The sequence below is a fragment of the Trichogramma pretiosum genome, unplaced genomic scaffold (assembly GCF_000599845.2).
Source record: "Trichogramma pretiosum strain Unisexual culture from Peru unplaced genomic scaffold, Tpre_2.0 scaffold34, whole genome shotgun sequence".
NCBI lineage: Eukaryota > Metazoa > Arthropoda > Insecta > Hymenoptera > Trichogrammatidae > Trichogramma > Trichogramma pretiosum.
In genome coordinates this window covers 738,403-759,506 of record NW_019641683.1, presented here as the reverse complement: position 1 = coordinate 759,506, position 21,104 = coordinate 738,403, and the positions used below count along the sequence as shown (strand labels likewise).

General features: G+C 34.7%; 1 protein-coding gene across 2 annotated transcripts in view; it reads left to right on the top strand.

The window, feature by feature from the left end:
* The window catches only part of LOC106659329 (unc-112-related protein-like), a 54,059-nt gene that overhangs the window by 21,630 nt on the left and 11,325 nt on the right, over nucleotides 1-21,104 (top strand). Inside the window, exon 1 of one of the 2 annotated variants that reach the window (XM_014381836.2) lies at nucleotides 9,973-10,082. The exons of the other annotated variant lie outside the window; for it this stretch is intronic. The gene's annotated coding sequence lies outside the window, so the exon portion shown is untranslated. Of the gene's footprint in view, nucleotides 1-9,972; nucleotides 10,083-21,104 lie in introns of those variants that run through there. 2 annotated transcript variants of the gene reach the window in all.

Here is a 21,104-nt window from a genome sequence, read left to right as displayed (position 1 = left end):
ACAATGCTGGTGCTGCGTGGATGTCGCATTCGCGTACTCATGAACTGTGCCGTTGTATAGTTGCATCGGAGTCGTGCAGCCATCGCAGCCTATGCTGCTCGGGTAACTGACCTCCGCTGCGAACTCGGAGAAATTGTCCGCAGCGTCACGTCTGATGCAGCTCGTTTCTCTCTCCATCTCTCTTGCTCGCACTTCACAGGTATATATGTTTAGGTACCGCGTGCTTCTATGTACGTAGCTGTTAAACTGCACTCCTCGTGGCGCGGAGTGGAGCGAGCTCGTGACGATTCTCTCTTCCTCTAATAGCTCGTACACTACTCAAATCCTAAAACATATATAGTTATATCTTTCCTTTTCTATATTTATCCATAAAGAAAGAAAACGAGCAAGTTTCCTCGGATGATGAGTTTGCGAGCAAGATAGATGCCAGCCAGAAGAGTGTCGTGCTTGATTGCTCTATGTACTTTCTTATCTTTCCTTGAAAATTAACAAGCACCTCGGGCTTCTTTCCAAGTTTTGTCGCGACGCCAGATTATCGTATACTAACATTTTTCTTCATCAAAATTCATGAAAGTGCTGACAAATTTCTAACGAAATAGCTTCACACATTGAGTTAACTTGCGGGATATTCATTTTTAACAAATTATTATCATTAATATAATTTTCTCATATTACAAAGTTTTGACTCGACGAAACCCACGTAACTTATTTGTCGAAGAACTTTTCACGTAAAAAGTGTTCGCGCACAGAAATAAAAACATTTGCATTTAAAAGAGATAATCGCTATTGGCGATGTTTTATTGTCTTGGCCCAGACTAGGTATCATGTGTTGTGTTTGTGATGAAAAAATATCTTATAGAGTCATTTTTTTCGAAATCGAAAAAAATTAACACAAAATACAGTTATCAGCATTCAAGGCCAAACTATAGTACACGACTCAGACAAGTCACAAAATGGATAAACCAATCATTTCAAGCTTGGTAACTCGTTATCGAATCGATGTTATGCAATTGAAAAGATTCGAATTTACAAATACTATTGTCTATAACGGTATTCTAAAAAATGTACGATATGAAAACAGAAATTTTCTCAGGTTCGGGTCTTCATTGCTTTCTTCAATGAGCACATTGCGTGTGTTGTGCTATTATGCGTGCACTCCTTCATGAAGATGCGAGGAGTCAAAAATTAGTATAGCACCGCTTGATGTATATATAGTAGGTATTTCTTCACTGCCTACTGTAGTATAGGTGCATAGCAGACTCGGGGAGCAAAAGAAAAAGATTGTCAGAATGGATATGCTACGTGTACAATGGCGCGTGCGCGTGTGTGTGAGTTGTTTGAAAAATGAGATGATAAAGGAGGGACGCAAAAGGGAGGATTTGTATAAGGCTCTACGTGGACGAGAAAGGACGAAAACAAAAGTCGAATAAAGACGATAATACATACAGCGGCGTGCGCCTAGCGAAGCACATGCTCAGGCACGTGTACGTTATTCTTGTGGGGTGAAAGACAGAGTCCGGCGCTCTACAACGTGGTCCACATAATGAATGATACATCGCATGCCGTTACATGGATTCATGGAAAGACTTGGGTGCTCTTTGACGCCCCTTACGATTATTGTCAGATTGAGTTTGTGTAACGTACTAGGATGAGGAAAGATGGCAAACAATATTGCAGGGAACAACTAGCATGCCTCGGTTGTTTTCCTGCAGTTTTCACTCACTTTCAAAATATTCTTGCAATTGACCAAAGAGAAAACTGACAACGGTGATCTTCGATAATACTTTAACGTTTTACGGCTGACCTTAAAAAGATAGCGTGATTAATTATTGATTATAAATTATAGGCGAAGAGACAATAATCGTCGATTAAAGATCAGTTTATTTACGGAAACATTCTATCTAGCTAATTGAACATAAAATGACACAAAATCTATAACCATCTTCACACGCTTTAGCGCTTTACCTAACTCGAGTTAAATTTTAGCTTTTGAATTGCACAGCTACTTCTCGAGCGTAATTGATTCGTACTACGACAGAAATTGGCGTTGCTTAAATGTTGTGCATTGTTCCGAGCAAATGGACCACGGCTATAAATCGAGAAGATTTACATGCGGTGAATGTACTTATATAAGAATTAATTGATCAATCGGTTTTACAAAGCGATATTGCGATTAGATGTACTTTATCAGTGTCGCTCTATAGGTAATGGAATATACATATGCACAGCTGCAAGATCGTTCAAAAGCGATACTAATTATTCAGTACAATCGTGAGACGCATTCCATAATCAAATGCATCTACTGTACTCAATCAATTCATCTCGCAACATAGCTGCTGTTCATATAACTTACGTATACCTACCGCTATAAATGCTTCCGATAAGATTTTGCGGCTTTGAATCGGCTCGGAGTAATGCAAATCACTATCAGCAAGTAAGTGTATTTACGCAATAATTTGATTCGAATCATAGACTCGCAAGCGGCAGATAAGAGGCCGGCATCCACTTGAACTTATTTACACGTGAGATTCTTGCGCTTATCGTTGGAGCGATTGAATTTATGCGTGCGCACCCTAGTTTCATTTTTTCTACAAATTACACTTCCTCGATGTACATCTTTTTTTAAACTTAATCCCACGTTTGCTCTGTTGCTTAGCAACTTCATGGCTGGATTGTATTCTGTCCCGCAAGTTGGGTGGCCCTTTTAAAGCTCTCAATGTATTAGCCCGTTGGCAAAGCAAACCGAAAGTATTCCACTGATAAATCGATTCTAATGGTTGTGATCGGTACTCCCAAGGTAATGATTATGCCTTTGTGGGAACTAGTTATAAATCACTTTGTCGAATGATCTTCGTATCCCATGATTAATATTAAAGGCGCACACTGTACGTTATACGTTATAGTCTAATATTATCGATGTCGACATGCAAATAGCACTCGGAGTTTGTTATTACAATACAATGCATATTTAGCTTAAGATGAAAATCTTGGACGTAATACAGACTGCAGTTGAGCATTTGTGCCGTCACTGAGTTCCCTCGCTCGCTCGGCATCTGACTGGATACGTGAACATCGAAAAGCATATAGGATCGAATAAGATGTAAAACAGACTGTTATTCAGCAGTTAGATCTCGATCTCTCGTATATATTGCTTGTTTTTATTAACTTACACTGTATTCACTCATTCTGTCTAATATTTAATCGTAACAACGCCTATGGGTTCGACTTGTACATCTTAATTATAATAACTTCTATGAAGTTAGGTGTGATTAGCAAATTTACGTCAGTGAGCTGACTTATTTCGTAGAGATGTAAGCAGTAATGCTAGATATTTATTAATTAATTTGATACAGCATCCATCTATCAAATGATCTAATTGGAAACAATTAATTGAGCGATCATGTGACAAGCATCGTTGAACTCACCAACGTAAGTAGCAAACAAAATTTAATGTACCTATGCGGCGAAGGTGCGATTCTTTTGAATAGAATCCGTAAACTGATACGAGCTGGACAGCAATCAAAACGACCGTAAAGTCTTATTCGACTTGGCTGCACGCAAAGCTTATACAGGAATCGCAAGTTGATCTTGTCATTCCGCTAGACGCGATTGCAGCGCGCAGGGTGATCAGGATCGCCGCTAGGAACCGGCTCACCGCAGCGCATGAGAGTGGATAGTCGTGTCTTTACGCTTGCTCCACGTATAAGTATACATTTGCGGGTCTGGAGTTTGTGGCCATATGGAAGAGGACGAAAACCCGTACACGCTGCGCAGCGCTTTGCAGCGATATCTGCGACTACATTCCCGCGGCTAGCCATCGTGAAAACCTGCAGCGCCTCGTGAGCTACTTTTTTTCCACGACACCCTGAAACTTTCCTCTTAGCTACCGAGACTGTGCTCATACATAATCGCGTGCACTCTGTACGCAACTACAACATACCCCCTTGTATACCTTACAAATAAACCTATACATATGCACGTATGGTATACCTATAGGAGTCGCGAGTGAGTTTGTGACTCGCTTGACAGAGCAGCGGATAAATTCTTGGCAACTGTACTGAGCTCATGTCTAGCTCTCTTCCTCATTTCGTTTTTCTATACTATTTTTTATTCCAGTTTAATTTTGCTTCCAACAGAAAAAAAATTAACTTTTTCACGCTTAATTACATACTAATATCTCCAATGTATTATTTACCCCTTCTTTTGGGCGTATAAGGGACTTTTTTGGTAATAAAATATATAATATCATGAGCGGAAAAAATATTGTAATGCAAAAAATTCTTAGTTGGTACAACTAAATAACATTTTTATAGAATCAACTAAAATGTTTAGATACCTGAACAAAAGCTGATTTTCTTGTTCTTACTAATTTGGCGCAACATACCATTACTCTCTTAGTCTTATAAACAGTGTTTTTTGCCTTCTTTTTTTAGTGACAGTTAATTGAAATGAAGTTTTAGCAATGTTATGTTGTACCAGATGAGTTTTAGTTAAAGTAACAAACCTTTTAATTGACGCTAAAAAAATGCTATTTTGCTGTACCAACTAAGAATTTTGTAGTGTGCACAATGATATTTTTTCCATATAAATCGACGAACTTTTTCAGTGTAGATGTGTCATAAATAAAGATCCAATCAGTACGAATAATTATTGAGTGTGGCTGATTGTAGGGAAATTCGTACACAAAAATTTTCATCTTCAAGTAAAATTTTCTAAAATTGTTAAAAGAAACTCTAACAACCCTAAGTACTAGTTTTTTTTTTTTTTTTTTTTTTTTTTTTTTTTTTTTTTTTTTTTTTTTTTTTTTTTTTTTTTTTTTTTTTTTTTTTTTTTTTTTTTTTTTTTTTTTTTTTTTTTTTTTTTTTTTTTTTTTTTTTTTTTTTTTTTTTTTTTTTTTTTTTTTTTTTTTTTTTTTTTTTTTTTTTTTTTTTTTTTTTTTTTTTTTTTTTTTTTTTTTTTTTTTTTTTTTTTTTTTTTTTTTTTTTTTTTTTTTTTTTTTTTTTTTTTTTTTTTTTTTTTTTTTTTTTTTTTTTTTTTTTTTTTTTCGTTAAATTGTAAAGTCTGACGTTGTTCATTCTTATTCCAACACAATTTTTGTAAAATCTTATATCAGCTTTAATTAAATTTTATAATTAAATAATAGTTCTGGATTCTTCATTTTATGAAAAATAAAAATATCAAAGAACTCTATCATTCACAACTAAATAAGAACAAGGGTGACTATGTTGCAATGCATTCAATATCATGAAATTTGTTAATTCACAAAAATAGAATTCAGCCATTAAAAATTGCATTTAATCCTTCATTTTGATATTGAGAATGGATTTTAATTTTTCATTACAAAAATTAAAAATTAAACCACACCTTCAAAGCGTTGTTTTCCATTAATTTGATTACATTTTTAGTGGATCAAATACAACTCAGGTGTATTGTGAGGTACTAACAAAAGCAAATATAGTATGAGTCGAAATTTATCGCGTCTCATGTACGCGTGCATGAAAAGATTAATTTAATGTGAAATATGCTTACAGGCAAAAAAGAGTAAATGGTGTCACCTTGGGCTATTCACTCGAATGTTGTAAGACATGCACATTTATGATCATCCATATAGACTTGTCCTATTTTAATAACGCCCTGCCTCATCACTCTCGCTTCTTGATTCATATCTGTGTTTGCTCTTCCATTTTTATGTACGAGATTTAAGCAGCTTGTTGAAGCCTTTACGAGCTTCTAATTACTTCATTCCAATGTTGGACACCTGTCCTTCTGAGTTGCATTTATTTTTCAACTACGAAATCCATTCGAACATTGTGTATATATTTTCGTACTATCATGCCGCTTAATGAGTCTCGTCAGCTTGCTCAAACATGTGCGTTTCAAGCTCCACGATATGGGTAGAGATACTGCTTGACATTGGAAAGATTTATCGTTGGCAATGCTTAGGGTATGCATCCGAAAAGCTATTCAGTTGACGTGGTTTTAAATTCTCCAGAAAAAAATCGCTTTTATGCTTTTATGTATGGTAAATTGAAACGGGATTCATTTCGCGATGAGCGACGGTTTGCTATGAGGATATGGTCGGCGCACGTAAAAGTCAAAATAACGATATTTAATAGCCTGTAGCCGTGAAAATTGTATACAATAAAAATCAATTCAATTGCACGAGTTTTATAATTCATTTTTGGCTCGTTTGTAGGTAATAGTGCAAATCAATTAGTGCCAAATGACACAATTAATGTTGTGTTGTGTCCTTTATTAATTAATTGATAACTTTTGACTGACGCCATTTGCAAAGATCAGCTTCCCTTTTCTCCAATTCTCAGGTTATAATTTTACATAATTTACTCTAATGTTTCAAAATATTTCGATGATTACGTAACACACACACAGTACGTGTCTTGCTCTTGTTTCAATCTTACATAAGGAGAAACCATATTATGCAAAACATACCTCAAAAAAGTCCAAATATGTGAAATTCAAGTACGTAAGAATCTTTTGGGTGCATCATATTGACTATTTCGAACGAAAATGAAACTCTAGTCAATTATGCTTGAGTGAATATAACTGAACGCGCGCGTGTATGTATTAGCGAGAACGTTAAGAACAAGAACTAGGGAGTCATAAATTATTGCGTTCGGCAAATTTTGATCTCATTGAATTCAAAAATGTGTTATTTATTTTTTATGAGAACCTATAAAATGTTGTATCGAGATCTTGTTATTGTAGACGAGCTACATTTTTACCGTATACATGGATTAATTTATTTTTCAATCTAGAACATGGTTATTTCAGAACATTTTGAATTCAACTGTGCTTGAAGAGTAAAAATTTTCCAATAAAATGGTATTTCCACTTTCGAGAGCATTGGCCATTGAGTACGAAAAAAAATACTCGAGAAAAAACACGAGACTCGCGTCTCGTACGTATTTCTGCATTCGACTGATATATTTATCCAGAATTTGAAGGCCCCAATATTGCGATTCGTTGGGCAAATTCTGAACGCGGAAGTATATGTACAAAGGTATTCGAGCTTCAGGCAAAGAACCACACCTATCAATCAATCGTTTCTATATTTTCTATCCGTGCGGATTGCATACGTCATGAATGTCCTTTTTTAGATATCAGGTATGCCGACTGCCTCTTATTCGATTATCATAGTGGAATGCTCTTATGAAAAGCAAGCACTCCTGCATAAGTAGCAAATTGCACGCTCCGTGCTACGCGTGGGACGAACGTGATGTGCTCCCGATATTACCATATCACATGCTCGCGAGCAATTTTCCATCTCATCGTGTATTCAGATGGACGACTTCATAAATTTCATTCCTTTGCCAATTTTCTTAGCGAAAAAGAGAAGTTTTCCATATTTTTTTCAAACTCATTATTTTTTCATTTTATACTTTTGTAAGCATCCTTTATCCGGTAAATACTAATTCAGACTAAAGCGATGGACACAAACCAGTGACAAGGCACAACTTCGGCTCACCTAATGAAAGAATCTCGAATGTCATAGAATTTTACAAAGAATTCAATTTTGATTTCTGCTTCTATTTGCTGTCGGGGTTAGCTCGAACGCTATGTACCGTAAGCTATTGATAAATCGTGATATTTGTATTTCGCTACTTCAATCGAGTACGTCAACGCTCCGGCGTTTCTCTTCCAATGAACAGAAATATTATTCGTGCAATTATTATTTTTTCCCCCTTTCTTATATTGGAATTTGCTCTTTATTCTCAAAGTGAGACGACTTAGTTGAAATAGTATATTTGCTCTGAGACTTTCTTTTTTCGCTACATAGGTGCAAATACAATTTTTTGTGAATCCCCCAGCCTAAAGTAACATTTTGGTTTTTCTCAGCGGGAGTAAAATGTTACTTTTGGTTGGGGTAGCACAAAAAAAATGTTAATTTTAAAAAAGCTTCTGACGCGTTGCCAGGTGATACTGTATCAAGAATGCTGAGTTATACAATAAGCTACGAAACTGCTAATCAAATTGTTAGCGTATTTAGATCAACCATTAACTTTGATAGTTCCGAATAAAATAGCGTAAGATACAATGTAATATAGTCAGTAATAATAAACCTTGACATTACCGACAACGGAAGTTCTCAATGAACTGAATGCTTAATATTTTGCTTTCAAACCTTTTTTGTTGATTACAATTGAAATAAAATGTGAAATAATGAGTACTTTTTATCAGTTTTTTCATCTTACAAATTTGAAACAAAATTGTTTTTCAATATTTTACATATAATTAATTTTTATATATTACATGGTACGAGCGAATTCATTCGATTCATAATTACTGGTTAATTAAAATATATTTGAGATTTCAAAATCGCAAATGCTCCCGCAATACATAATAATAAAAAGTGAAATCTTTGACGCACGATTAATTGGAAACGGAGAATTAATTTTTGATTAGATGGGTATAAAATACGATTCATTTATTTGACCCTGTCTATGTATAACCAAGTTTATTCTTTTCGCCCTATTCAGATCTCTGTGAGCATCGAAACTGCTTGAGATGTTCTTTTTATGCTTATTTCTTTTTGCTTATTTTTCTCGTGCACAAAATGTTTATAGATATATAAAATTGGATAAACGACGTCTACACGCTTACACGCGCAGAGCTATCGATTCCAATTTATTAGTCAGCACACAGAATTGCGAAGGGAAGAATATCGACATGTGTGTGTGTGTGTGTGTGTGTGTGTGTGTGTGTGTGAGTGTGTACATGTAGGTACGCGCTTCTATGTATATGCGAGGGTGCGATAGCAGTATAGATAATACAAAATCACAGACGAGTAGAATATCGGAAAAATACCTGAACTCATATTGATGTTATTACCAAAAAGACTGATTTTTACCGTTCATTGTGCGCAGATTAAAAAACAATGAATAATATTTCAAATTTTTTACACTGCTGTGCATTATATTTTTAATATTTGCTTTAAACCTCAAAAATAATAGATTTTCAAGCATAACCCCTCTTTAACATTGAAATTATTTTGCTTATTGCTAATGCTGAAATCTTTTTCGTCATAATAAATCTTCATCTTGAAACAAGTGAGATAAAAACTAAGATAAAGAAAGAAAAAAAAGAGGCAGACAGAGAAAACAATGAAAAGGAGGGAAATGGTGGTCGTAAACTTCCAAAAGAAAAGTGTGATAACGCTGAGAGCCAGCGGCAACGGGTCGAGAGGAAAAGTAATAGAAAGGGAATGTGATAGTGAAAGCAACTAGAGGTGTATGAGAAATAAAGCCTGATGAGGAAAAAAACCATAAAAGATGTGTACATCGTAGATAATACTCAATTGCTAAGCCAAGATGGGGACAAATTTCTTTCAAATTTTTCTATCGATCTTCACTTTATTTGTATTCTTATATACGATAAAAATTGTTTTTATTTATATCAATTGTTATGAACTAAATCTTATAATCGGCTGAAACAAATTTATTCTTCTAAAAATGATATGATCCGTAATATTTAAAAAAAGAATTGAAATATTGTTCATAAAATTAATCAAAAGTTTATCCTTTTTCAGAAAAAAAGTAACAATATTTTCAATTATCAAAGTTAAAGTAATTAACAACATCACTAGTATTAAATAAAAAGAATAATATGGACGCGAAGTGTAGAGTTTTGTTCAAAAAGCTTCAAGCTTTGATAACTTTCATTGCTGGGGCGTAGCAGAATAAAACATAATATTTTGAGTAATCGATATGAGACGCGAATCGTTTAATATTCTTCCAAAAAAAAATAAAAACTAAAATAAAAGAATAAGTTATTTTTGTTAATACATTTGTCTTTCTTTGTCAAATTTATTAAAAATGATTCAATCTTCTGCAAAGGAATTACGTATATTGTTTTGTAACGAAAGAACTTTCCTCTAATTTTAATAACTTTATTTCATGTTCATTCTAATACTCAATATGATTTTTCATTTTTCAGGTAAGCACTGCAAGCAAGGGATAGCTTCAACTTAAGAAAATTGTTCATTTTGTCGATTATCAAAATTGATTGAATGTAGCAATAAAGGAGGTGATTGTTTAAATTCAATCAATTTTCTGATGCATGAGGTAATCTATTTCATAACTTGTTTCCGTCGCTTTTAATTATTAAAACTATATGAAAATCAAATTTCAATATTTTGAATTTGTGATACAATTTTGGATTCATAATCATTGAAAAATGGGTTTTATAGGCTTTAACTACTTAATTAATTTACGATTCAATCAATTGATTTAAATTTTTTGCTAAAAATGATGTAAAAAAATTCCAATGTATTTTTGCATTGTAAAACATTATTATTGTTTTATTTAATAATAGCGCAATTTTCACGAGAGAATCACGTATCTAAAGATTGCCCGCTGTTTTGTCTGTCTATAATACTTTTTCATTTCCGCTTAGTTGATGTCACTCTGCCATGTGTATGCTACGTTATATAGCTCAGCTTTTCTTTTCCTGCAAACCCTGCTAAGATGTAAACTTGCACAATGAAACGTCCAAAAATGTGTGAGTCGAGAGAAAAAAAGAAACATTCGAGTATAGAAGTAAAGCAGGATAGCGGTGGCTAGGCAATTCTGAGAAAAGTACTTAAACTTAACCATTGAAAAATACTCGAATGGCGAATAAAAACAATATTTCGTGGTTTTATAGAAGCTTATCTACAAAATACAAACTAACGAGTAGAGCTTAGTATCATTCGTGTAAGACTATGACAGTATTAGGAATTCAGCACAAGGCTTGGGCTATTCATGTTCGATTCAATCGTAAATTCATGACAAAAGCAGAAGGTGCATGGCACACACTTGAAAGATTGCCGAGCAATTGAATCGAAAACGTGTGCGATGAGCTTGTGCATACCAGGATAATTCAATTGAATTATATTCCGTCAGTGGTCCGCGATAGAACACATTCGCGTCGCATAAACGAACAGAGGCACATGTTCAACAGTCTCGGGCTGATTACAGTCATTTGGGTTTTAGGCAATCGAGTCCCATTGTCCCACTAACTAATTTCCACAGAGAGACACATCTTCCGCACCATACATATTGTATATTGCATTACTATATTGCTTCCTAATTTTAAGTCCATTTTTTGACTTGGTTTCGCTCTTTCGTTTGAACATTGTGCAACTCGAAGAACGAAGACTGCGCGTATCTTAGTCATGGCTGTATTATCGAGTGCAGTGTCTCGGATCACCAACTTGGTGAAATCGATTTATTTTCTAATCGTGCAGTTTAAGGTAAACGTCGATACTTCGTTCAGGCCCTGCTACTTCACTTTCGATGCGAGACAATAAAATTGCATATATTAAATGGCTCGTTGCTGGCATAATGCCACTTGTTCTCGCCTGTGCTCTTTCTCTATTTCACCTTGCGCATTCACTGCGCTATTTTGCTCCTCCTAAAAACTCGCTGTAAATATGGCTTTTTTCATGAAAAACGTTTTTTTAATTTTTTAAACTTTCAAAAAATATTCTATCAGAATATCTGAACACATTAGGAGCATGCTACTGTAGGTAGAAACATAGAACTCAAAATCTAATCAAGTTCGATCCAGACTTTTACAACGTGTATCTTTTTATGAAAATCTCGTTGCCTTTTTATACATGGTACATCGTCTCTATATTTTAATATAACGCACGCCCGCCAATGTTCGCTGACACGCAGATTATGCGCAAGGTTCGACCCAAGTCAGAATATATATTAATCTTTATACATGTAAATCTCATGGAATTTCAAAGCAGTAAAAATCCCGATGGATATCCAGTTGAGGGGTAAAAAACGGTGACTTCGCATATCACTTCTAACATAGCGCCAAAAAAGCGAGGCAAGCTTACGTAAAAAAGTGATAAGTGCGCAGACTAATAAGCCTTGGGACGTTTAGTCGGCGTAAATTCCTTTTTTTCCTTTTTGACACCCTTGTCTACGAGTTCGCAATACATTCATGTCAGCTCTCGTCTTACTCTAACTTACTTTTTCTCTTTTTTCGCGAATGCAGGCGCTTTGTCTGAAGAGCTTTGATAGCAACGCGCTCGTTTGGTGTCGTATATCTCAAATCTAATGGATAATTCCCGATAGATAGACGCGCAAGGGGTTCGTTACTCGCGCATCAACGCTCCTCGAACTGCGTGTGCCAATCTACTATAGCATTGGTCGTTAAAACGTCTCACGGTTTAAGCAATAGTTAACGAGCTATCTATGAACTTGTCAATTTTACTCAATGCCTGATCTCCTACGTAACTTTCGATCGAGAAATTTATTTGTTTTTTCTAAACAGTCGTTCTGGTTGCAGTATACTACGATTATGAATTCCTTAACGATAATATTTTATTTGTGCATTTTTTTTCGTCAGCTGTAGTGAATCGGGTTTCTACCTTCATTTCATTTGGTCTTCTTAAATTAAATCAAATGGATTCTATCTTTACTTATACACATTATTAAAATCTATTGCTTATGGAATTGGATGAATTGATGAAACGCTGTACCGGGATTAAAAACATTGAACGTCTCCTTTTTATTTGTCTTATCACGCTCGAGCTTTGCAACTTTCTGTGATTCTATATAGCAATAAAAGTAATATTAGAAATATACATGTTTATGAGAGTAAATTCACTTTTCCAAAAAATTTAAAGGGGCCTCTATACACAGTTTTGCTAAATCTAGTAAATTGGGATTGTCATTCGCAAATTCTTGACTTGACGTACATTTCTAATACACCCAATAACATTGTACCCATTAGCATTATTAAAGGAGTAAAGTAAAAACTACTAATTATCATAAACAACTAATAACAATTGATCATGATTATTCGTAATTTTCATTTTACTCCTTTAGTAATGTATTGGATTTGACGAAACTTGACCACAATGTTAATGGGTGTATTAGAAATGTACGTCCAATTGAGAATTTACAAAAAAAAATTTTTTGAATTTTTCAGATGTAGCATGAATGTCATGGTAGGCTAGCGTTACTATTAAGGTCCTCGCTGTGCTCGGGCTCTAAACTACGCCGTGTCAAAAAGGGTTACTTATAGCACTTGTATCGTAAATTACTATTTTTTTCATGACTAATAAATTTCACGAAGGGTAGAATACCTATGCTTTTCGATTCTACGAGGAAAGTCGTAAGAAAAGCTTCACTCAATACCCCTCTGAAATCTTTTCTGTTCCTTTTTTTTTGTTATCAATAAAAGATGAATTTTTCAATATTTTCCCCCTTATGTATGTTTTTACTTGATGTTAAAAGTAAGTTTTATGTTAATCTCACTGCTATTTACTGTTTCTCAGCTTAAGTTTTTGTGTATGTCGAGTATTAGAGCGCAGAAAAGACGTTGCCCGCAGCTGCAGTGGCCAACACCCTTCTTCCAGAATCTATAAATACAGCCGGGTGGTGAGCCACGCGACCCACTTTCTATAGCCGATGCTCGCGCTTAAATTATAAGACGTGGGCTAGAGGAAAAAGGGAGCGAGTCCAGATTTAGCTATAGCTACTATGTAAGAGCTCGTGCCGGCGAAAGTGCAACGCCGGAAACAGTTGCAAAAATGAGGGATTGGCTCGAGTTGACCCGAAGACGGGCTGGAGGGGACAATTCATTCAATTCATCGCTTTTTATAAACGTCGATGACCTTGTTCCATATACACGCGTTCAATTGTAAATAAAGAAACTCGTCTCCATGTCTGATGGGGTTGATTTATTTGCCCCCGTGGCGTATTCATATGTACATACTTATGCGCGCATTGACCGAATTGGAACGCACAACAATGATCATGCTATATTTGCTACGCCAACCAGCAGAGAAAAAGTAATTGAGTTCGTCTGGTTCGAATTTTTTATTAAAGATAGATGGGTTCGGATTCATTGCTCTATTCAAAACTAGGTTAGCTAATGCAAACACACGAATCTTATGCAATCTTCTGTACTACAGAAAGCATAATAAAAAATTTTATATTTTACTTACAAAACATGGTGCTATTTTTTCAAGTGAGACAATTGTTTTTTTTTATCAATCATCGATTTGGTCATTCGTGGATACTTGCAGCAATCGTGAATTTGTTAAACTATTTCAATGCGTGTGCAACAAACTCGATCTCGCTTATGCGTAATAATGTATTTTGGCAAAGTTCCCAATCATTTTCCGAAGTTGTGGTGCGACGCGTGCGTCGTAGAAACTTTCCAGTTGCCCGATTTTGTAGGTCAGTTATTTTCTTCATACGTTATTGCTCTCGTCGAATGTTTATTGTTCTTTTGTCGACTGAAAAGCATCGAAGTTTATTGAAAGAAATGAGGTGCGAGGCTAATTTTAAAATGATTTAGTAACATTTCCTTACGAAGTCGCAAAAACATTTCATGTAAAATACAGACACATTAAGGTATCCGTAAATGAGAAAAGAAAAATTCCAATCGTAATAAACTAAATTTACCCGTCAACATTTAATTCTCTGCAAATAATTTCTTGCTCGATGTTTCCACATTTATAGGGTGCGGTTACATTAATTAACTTTGCGTTCTTTGCCCTCTGTGTCTATTTAATTTCTAAAAACGCTGGTTTCATTTGTTATTAAGTGCATAACAGTAACATTAAAAAAAGAGGCCTCATTGGGTGTTCATAAATTTCTTATACTTTCTATAATATTATGCTTTCTTATTACAAATAAATTAAAAGAAAAGAAGAGAAATTTTTTTCAATGATGATAGAAATCTATGTACCAAATCCAAAAAAATGTGCATATGTAATATGGAAACCTAAATAAGATTTCATGTAAAAGGAATTTTTTTATGACATGAATTTTTAATTTTCGTGTTACATGAAAGACAGTTTTTTTACGTTCAATAAAATATTGTATGCCATAGTTAGGTGAAATTGAGAACAGAGTATCTGAAGAGATTAAATTTTGGAAATAAGATTGCGTGCTTTCAATCGCTAAAATAAGCAATGAGATGAACATGGAATCTTTACTAGAACTTCTTTGTAAATGTTTGAAAGCAGAATGTTCGAGTGATACTACAAACCAAAGTTTATGGACTGCAATTTATGTTTGGACTTCTCGTGGTCTCATAACGTTCGTCTTGATGCAATAGCTTTTCTGGAACTTCATTCGTAAGAAATTCAAGTGGGAGTTTTTTTCCTTTCTATCCAAGTATGCTTGCATGCATACATACTTTAATTGTGAAGTCATTTTTAGATAGTTGAAAAAGATGCATTGGAAATTACAGTTGAAAGGACATGCATAAATCCAGTTAAAGTGCAAATATGCTCTCAATCGAATTCGATAAAGATGCACTTGTAGGCAAGTTACGTTACTATTTCTGCAATTAAACCTATGATTCCACAAAGTTCAATTCTAATTTTTATGTCACTTAATACATATAACCTAATATATATAAACCATTAAATGCTCTCTTATGAAAACCTGGCATAAAAATGTTCATGGTGACCGAGTATAACCTTTTAATCAAATGCAGCAATCTAATACTTATTTTTTATGCATGTTTTGTACTTTATAGTTTTAGTGAGAATGTCTTTGACTGGCTGCATTCATAACTTCCACGAGCCATGTTAAAATTATTGTAAGATCTTGTAGGATCGAGTGAGATTAGAACATATTTTTCCTTTTTTAGTAGCGCCTTGCTTTATCTCACAGAATATTTTCTTTAAAACTGAAGAAATCAAAAAAAGTATCAATTAGTTTCTTTTTCGTTGGCACTACTACAAGAGGGTAGAAAAAGCATAAAAAAGCACACCTTTTCCATGGTACATTTTGTTTGTATATAAGTTTTATTTACGTAAACGGCACGGCTAAATGAAAGAGCACGTGTCTGTAGTTCTCTTTTTCTCTTTCAAAGTATGAAGTAAAGCATGAACGGTTTTATTATAAGAAAAAAAGTGCCTCGTGCCGAGTATACAGCTTTTGTTAGACATAACACCCGAAACCGACTGCCCTAATCGGTACAGGGCTCTATTGTGCCACTTCTCTGTTGCATTAAGCTTGAATATTTTTTACCTTCTGCGGATCAGATTTCATGAACATACACTCACAATCTTATATTTTATATAACGAGTTGTTGTAGAATATTTATTCAAAAAACAGCTACTGCTTTTAGACAATTTTCTTGAACATTTATTTCTACTGACTGATTTTATTAATTACAAGCTCTTAGCCCCTTAGAGGACCATCAATAGAGGAATTTCAAAAAAAAATTTTTCCTGCAGAAAATGTATCATCTGAGCAAACTAATGTAAAATATTTGGAGGCTAATGACTTTATGTCATGTGTCCTAACCTGGTTCTGTAAAAGTTAAAAGTTCTATGAAATACTTATCCCAATGCAATTACTTTCCTATATACTTTTTGGTAAGTCTCGTAACTTATAATTATATGTTTAACAAAATTGAATAGCTCCATGTACCAAGCCTTAGGCGTTGATTATTATCATAAATAAATTATCAAGTTCTGCGCGATCTAATTGATGCTGCGATACTTAAGTTTCATTTTAATAAGTGTCGATTAGAATGCTTGAATGAATCGTGGGAACGGAAGAGTAATATTATCCGAATAGTTAAAAGTTAAGTATTTTTTTGCATTGCAATCGGTATCAAGTATTTAAATCATTCTTATTGGGGTTTGGCTCATTCAAAAGCATAATAGTCGTACACAACAGGTATGGTAGCACTGCCGTGGTTTCACGATGCTTGCTGGTGCGTGAAATGAAAAACTCACCTGATAGCGACTCTAGTAATACTATCTATAATAACCGATCGTTCTAATTGTGGTAGCTTTTTTTCAACGCACGAGTGTCGCTAACAAATGACAAGTTTCAGTGAGTAGTGATTAGAGAATATTATTTTGCCTTTTTCTTTTGTTATTGGGTTACTTCGAACTGATTTCACGTTGTTATGGTAATATAGGAAAAATAATAATAAGCTTGATACATTCGGGGGAAAATGAACAAATTGATTCGAATCCTTTGTTTGATTGAGTAAAAACAAAGCTTGAACATTTTTTGTATCTATTGCTTGTCTTTGTGCTAAAACAAAGCTCTAACTGAGTACAGCATCTTCTTGTGCTCTGTTACACATCACAGAGTTCCTTTGTACCGATGTCTGGGAATCTAGATCGTCTGCATGTAGGATCTTTGAAACACGTCACAAAAGCACATCACAGAAATTAGAAATCGCATGAATTGACAATAACAAAAACGACAGTGTTTGATAATGATTTAATTGATCGGGTAAATTTAAAAAATGTTAGCCATTGATCTGGCTATGAGAAAATCGATAGGGTTATTGAGACAAAAGGATTCTCATCTAGTATTTCTATATGTCTCAGTTACAAATTATGTATACGTCGAGATTTTTCTTCTCTTAGGTGCTACTTGAGTCAGATTGCAGTACCATGAATTAGTCAATCGTAGGCAAAATGTTCTTGAAATCTATCGTTTTTTCAGGAGACACACAACTTGATATTGTTTGTTATTCACAAATTTTGTTTTTGTTAAAGTTTGTTGGGTGAAATCGAAGAGAACTTGCACTAAGCTTAATATATACGATTATCATCGACAGTGCAACGCCGGCACAACCAGCTAATGTTGCTAAAAGTTGTTTTCTATACAACAACGATTCATGGTTATTTTTACGATTTGAATTTTTCGATTTGCCGTTATTCTGAAATGGTTAATTTCCAATTTAAAAAATTCTAGTTCTGATATTCTGACCGATACAACTTCACATATTACGTTGATATTTATAGGAAAGTATATTTATTAAAAAAGTTTAAAGCGAAATTTACTAATATATAATTTTTTAGTAGTAATTTGCAAAAAATCTCTAGCACTCTGGTTCTTTTTACAATTGTAATTATAGTATTAAATCATTATCATATTCGTTAAATTTCGGGAGTGCTCATGAGGCTTGTCAGTAATTAGTTTACCTGCTCTAGCTCTAGAACAACAGGATTTATTACGGCATAATCTTATCTACCCCCAGTGTCATTTCCCCACACTTTGATGTGGTAGTAAAAAAAATAAATACACTATAAATTAATCTATTGTATAAAAATTGTTTACTATACTTGATCTTAGACTTGATACATGTCGTGTACATAAAAAGTATGTTATAGCACATGATAGTATACAAATAATATAATTGTTTCTGCGAAACTCGTAATTGGAAAAATGAGATTCGATCAGACTTTGTATTTTTCGAGAGAGTGTGCATTATTGGCAACTCAGTAGTTTTGCAGGATAAGCAGCGTACGCGTGACCTCGAGGCGTCACTAGAAAAACGTACGTAACACACGCATGAATATTCACTGATCAGCGATATGCAAGACTCGCTATTACCCGCATGCGTAAGTGCACTCGGACGAGGACGTTCGCGCTACATCACTCATTCGACTTGCGATTTCTCAAGCGTATTCCTTCGCCCGTGCGCGTCTGCGTTTATTATGTTTTGAATTTTTCGATGCTTTTTTCTTTGCACTGAAGCTTGATCCACTATATTTTTTTAACCGCACGCTCGAGACACAGCGCAGACAACTACTCTAGCCTGTTAATATGACATTCTGCATAGACGTTTTGTGTGAGTCGAGAGCATCTCGTAAACAATCAACTATCGTACTCGACGTTCAAATATGGTTATGTACCATAAAATTGCGATGAGCTTTACTGAAAAAATCAAAATTCTTCGTCGGGTTTGCCGGTGATGAAGCAAAAGCAAACGCCTCATCGCATGCGTCACCTCACAAATATGGTAAGAACCGTTTCTATATTTTCTTACGAAATGAGCATCATATACCGCTCTCAGGTTCGTCACCAATTCGTTTAGGGTCAACCTGCGCTACATACATTATACACATTGTGTGCAACTCGTCAACTTTTTACGACAGGCGAGACACCGTAAAAAAAGCGCACCTGACCTCAATAATTGGCGTCGCGTGTACGCGCTTGGATAAATCAACGCCCGTGGGATGACGACGCAAATCGCCGCTGTGATTGACATGTTAACCATCAGCCGATCGACCCACATAACTACTAAACTCTTCGCTCTAGTGTATATACAGGCGAGTCAAGTTACTATTGTGGCCTCTCTTAATCACCAATCGATCGTATGATCACAATAAGCGCCTTTACAATATTTTTTCGATGGAAAGAAATATCCCAAAAACATCTTTATATGTAAACAATTATACTAATCGAACCTCTCAGCATCACGGTTTTAATTTCATTTTTGACCGATTCATTTTTATTTCTTCCTTTATTTTTTCAGCTTCAGCGTTACTATTTCTTGGATAGATCTAATTAATGGTCGTTTAGTTTAAAGTTTTCGTTATGTAAGCTTTTCATTGACATATATTGAAAAAATTCAGATTTTCATTTTCGTGCGTAAATGAAAATTTGGCTCTACTACACCTCAAGCGTTTTAGCGTTTACTTTAAGTTGAAATTGTTGAAAGTTTGTTAGTCAAATTAGGGCATCAATAAGTAAATTCTTGTTTGTTTTTTTAACAAAAATTTGGGTTACTAAAAAAAAAACAAGACAGCTTTTAAAACAAATATGGGTGGGATGTAATAGCAAATTGTTTGTGTCAATTTTTATCTATGAGAAAGAGAAAAAAAAATTTTTTATACAATTTGCATATATATTGCGTAAACGGCCTTATGGCTCGTATGACTTTAAAATCATAGGGTACATTACTTCAAACCCATAGATTCTCCTGTCAGCAAGATTTGTTCCCCCTTCGTTGTTTTTAAGTGCATCATTAAAAAGCAAGTGCAGCGCAAGAGCATGACACGAATCAAAAGATAAGTTCACGCCCTTTTTCCATGCATCGAATTCACGAAAGCAAACTACGCAGAGTCATTCATGTACATTACAAAAATGTAATTCGATATTTACGGAAAATTTGCCTAGCCACAATTATTTAAAGAAGTGGTATATGTCGCTGATAAATCTAAGCATAGCTACAGCTTATAAATGGTACAGCAAAGAAAATATTGCTGGAGGTGGGCGCAAATGAAATATTTCAGTTGCGTTAGTTTTATTTGGAAGACTCAACGATTTTTTTCAACATGAAATTTTTTATCCGTAAATACGTGCTCTTTTGCTTTGTTCGCGCATCTACTATTGTATAAGGAATAAACGCGCGCACGTATAGTACACGCACCTACATTTCCCTTGTCGCCCTTATCTTCCCTTGCATGGCTCTCCAAGTAGCTCTTAGCTCTGCTCTATCAACTACCTATAGATACGTCTACTTTTTATACATATATATATTATATAGAGCATGGTGTTTGTATAGTCGAAAGACGTGTGCGAATAAACGCAAACAAGCGTGTGTAAAGCGCAAAAAATCCTCTGTTGTACTTCGTTGGTTGCTCTGGCAAAGCACGTAGGGGTTCTGCTTGATCTTTTGCTTGAGCTTACGCACACACGAATATTATTATTGCTTGCTATATCTTTATAATTACTATTATTATTATTATGGTGTACAGTACGCACTATAAGAGCTTGTAAGGTAGAATCGTGTGTACGGCGGCCCTCATCCCCCATGCGAAGACGAAAGCCAAAGAGAGTTAGTTAGAGAGATCCACCGCACTCCTATCTACATGGTTGTCGCTATCTGCGAAATTCCGGCTTTTGTGTTCGTGATTATGCCCAGCTCCTGCTTGTTTTCTTTTCATTTTATACGTACCCTCAAAATAATTATGAAAAATTATTCTATCATCTCGCTGTGAAGTTTGCGGTTTTCTTTGTTCCTCGAAACTTTTCTCAATTGTCACTGATCCTGGATTATAAATTCCTAAACCCTCTCTTGTCTGCGCACAGTGAAAATTTAATTTCACGCCATTCGTTTTTCAATTAAAGGATAATAATCGTTGGCCTCGCGTGTCAAGATCAATTCACTGCTTCAGCTTTGAAGAAATACAATACTATCTAAACGATCATCTATCACCGACCCTTTTTGTAATTCGCGCTCTGGTCCCATTCACAATGTTTGTTTTTACGTTATATATGAAGTCTAAGCCTTTTTGAGTAATACCACTTCACGTTCCTGAATTGATTCCTATCCTGTATTTTGTATTTTGTACTCATATG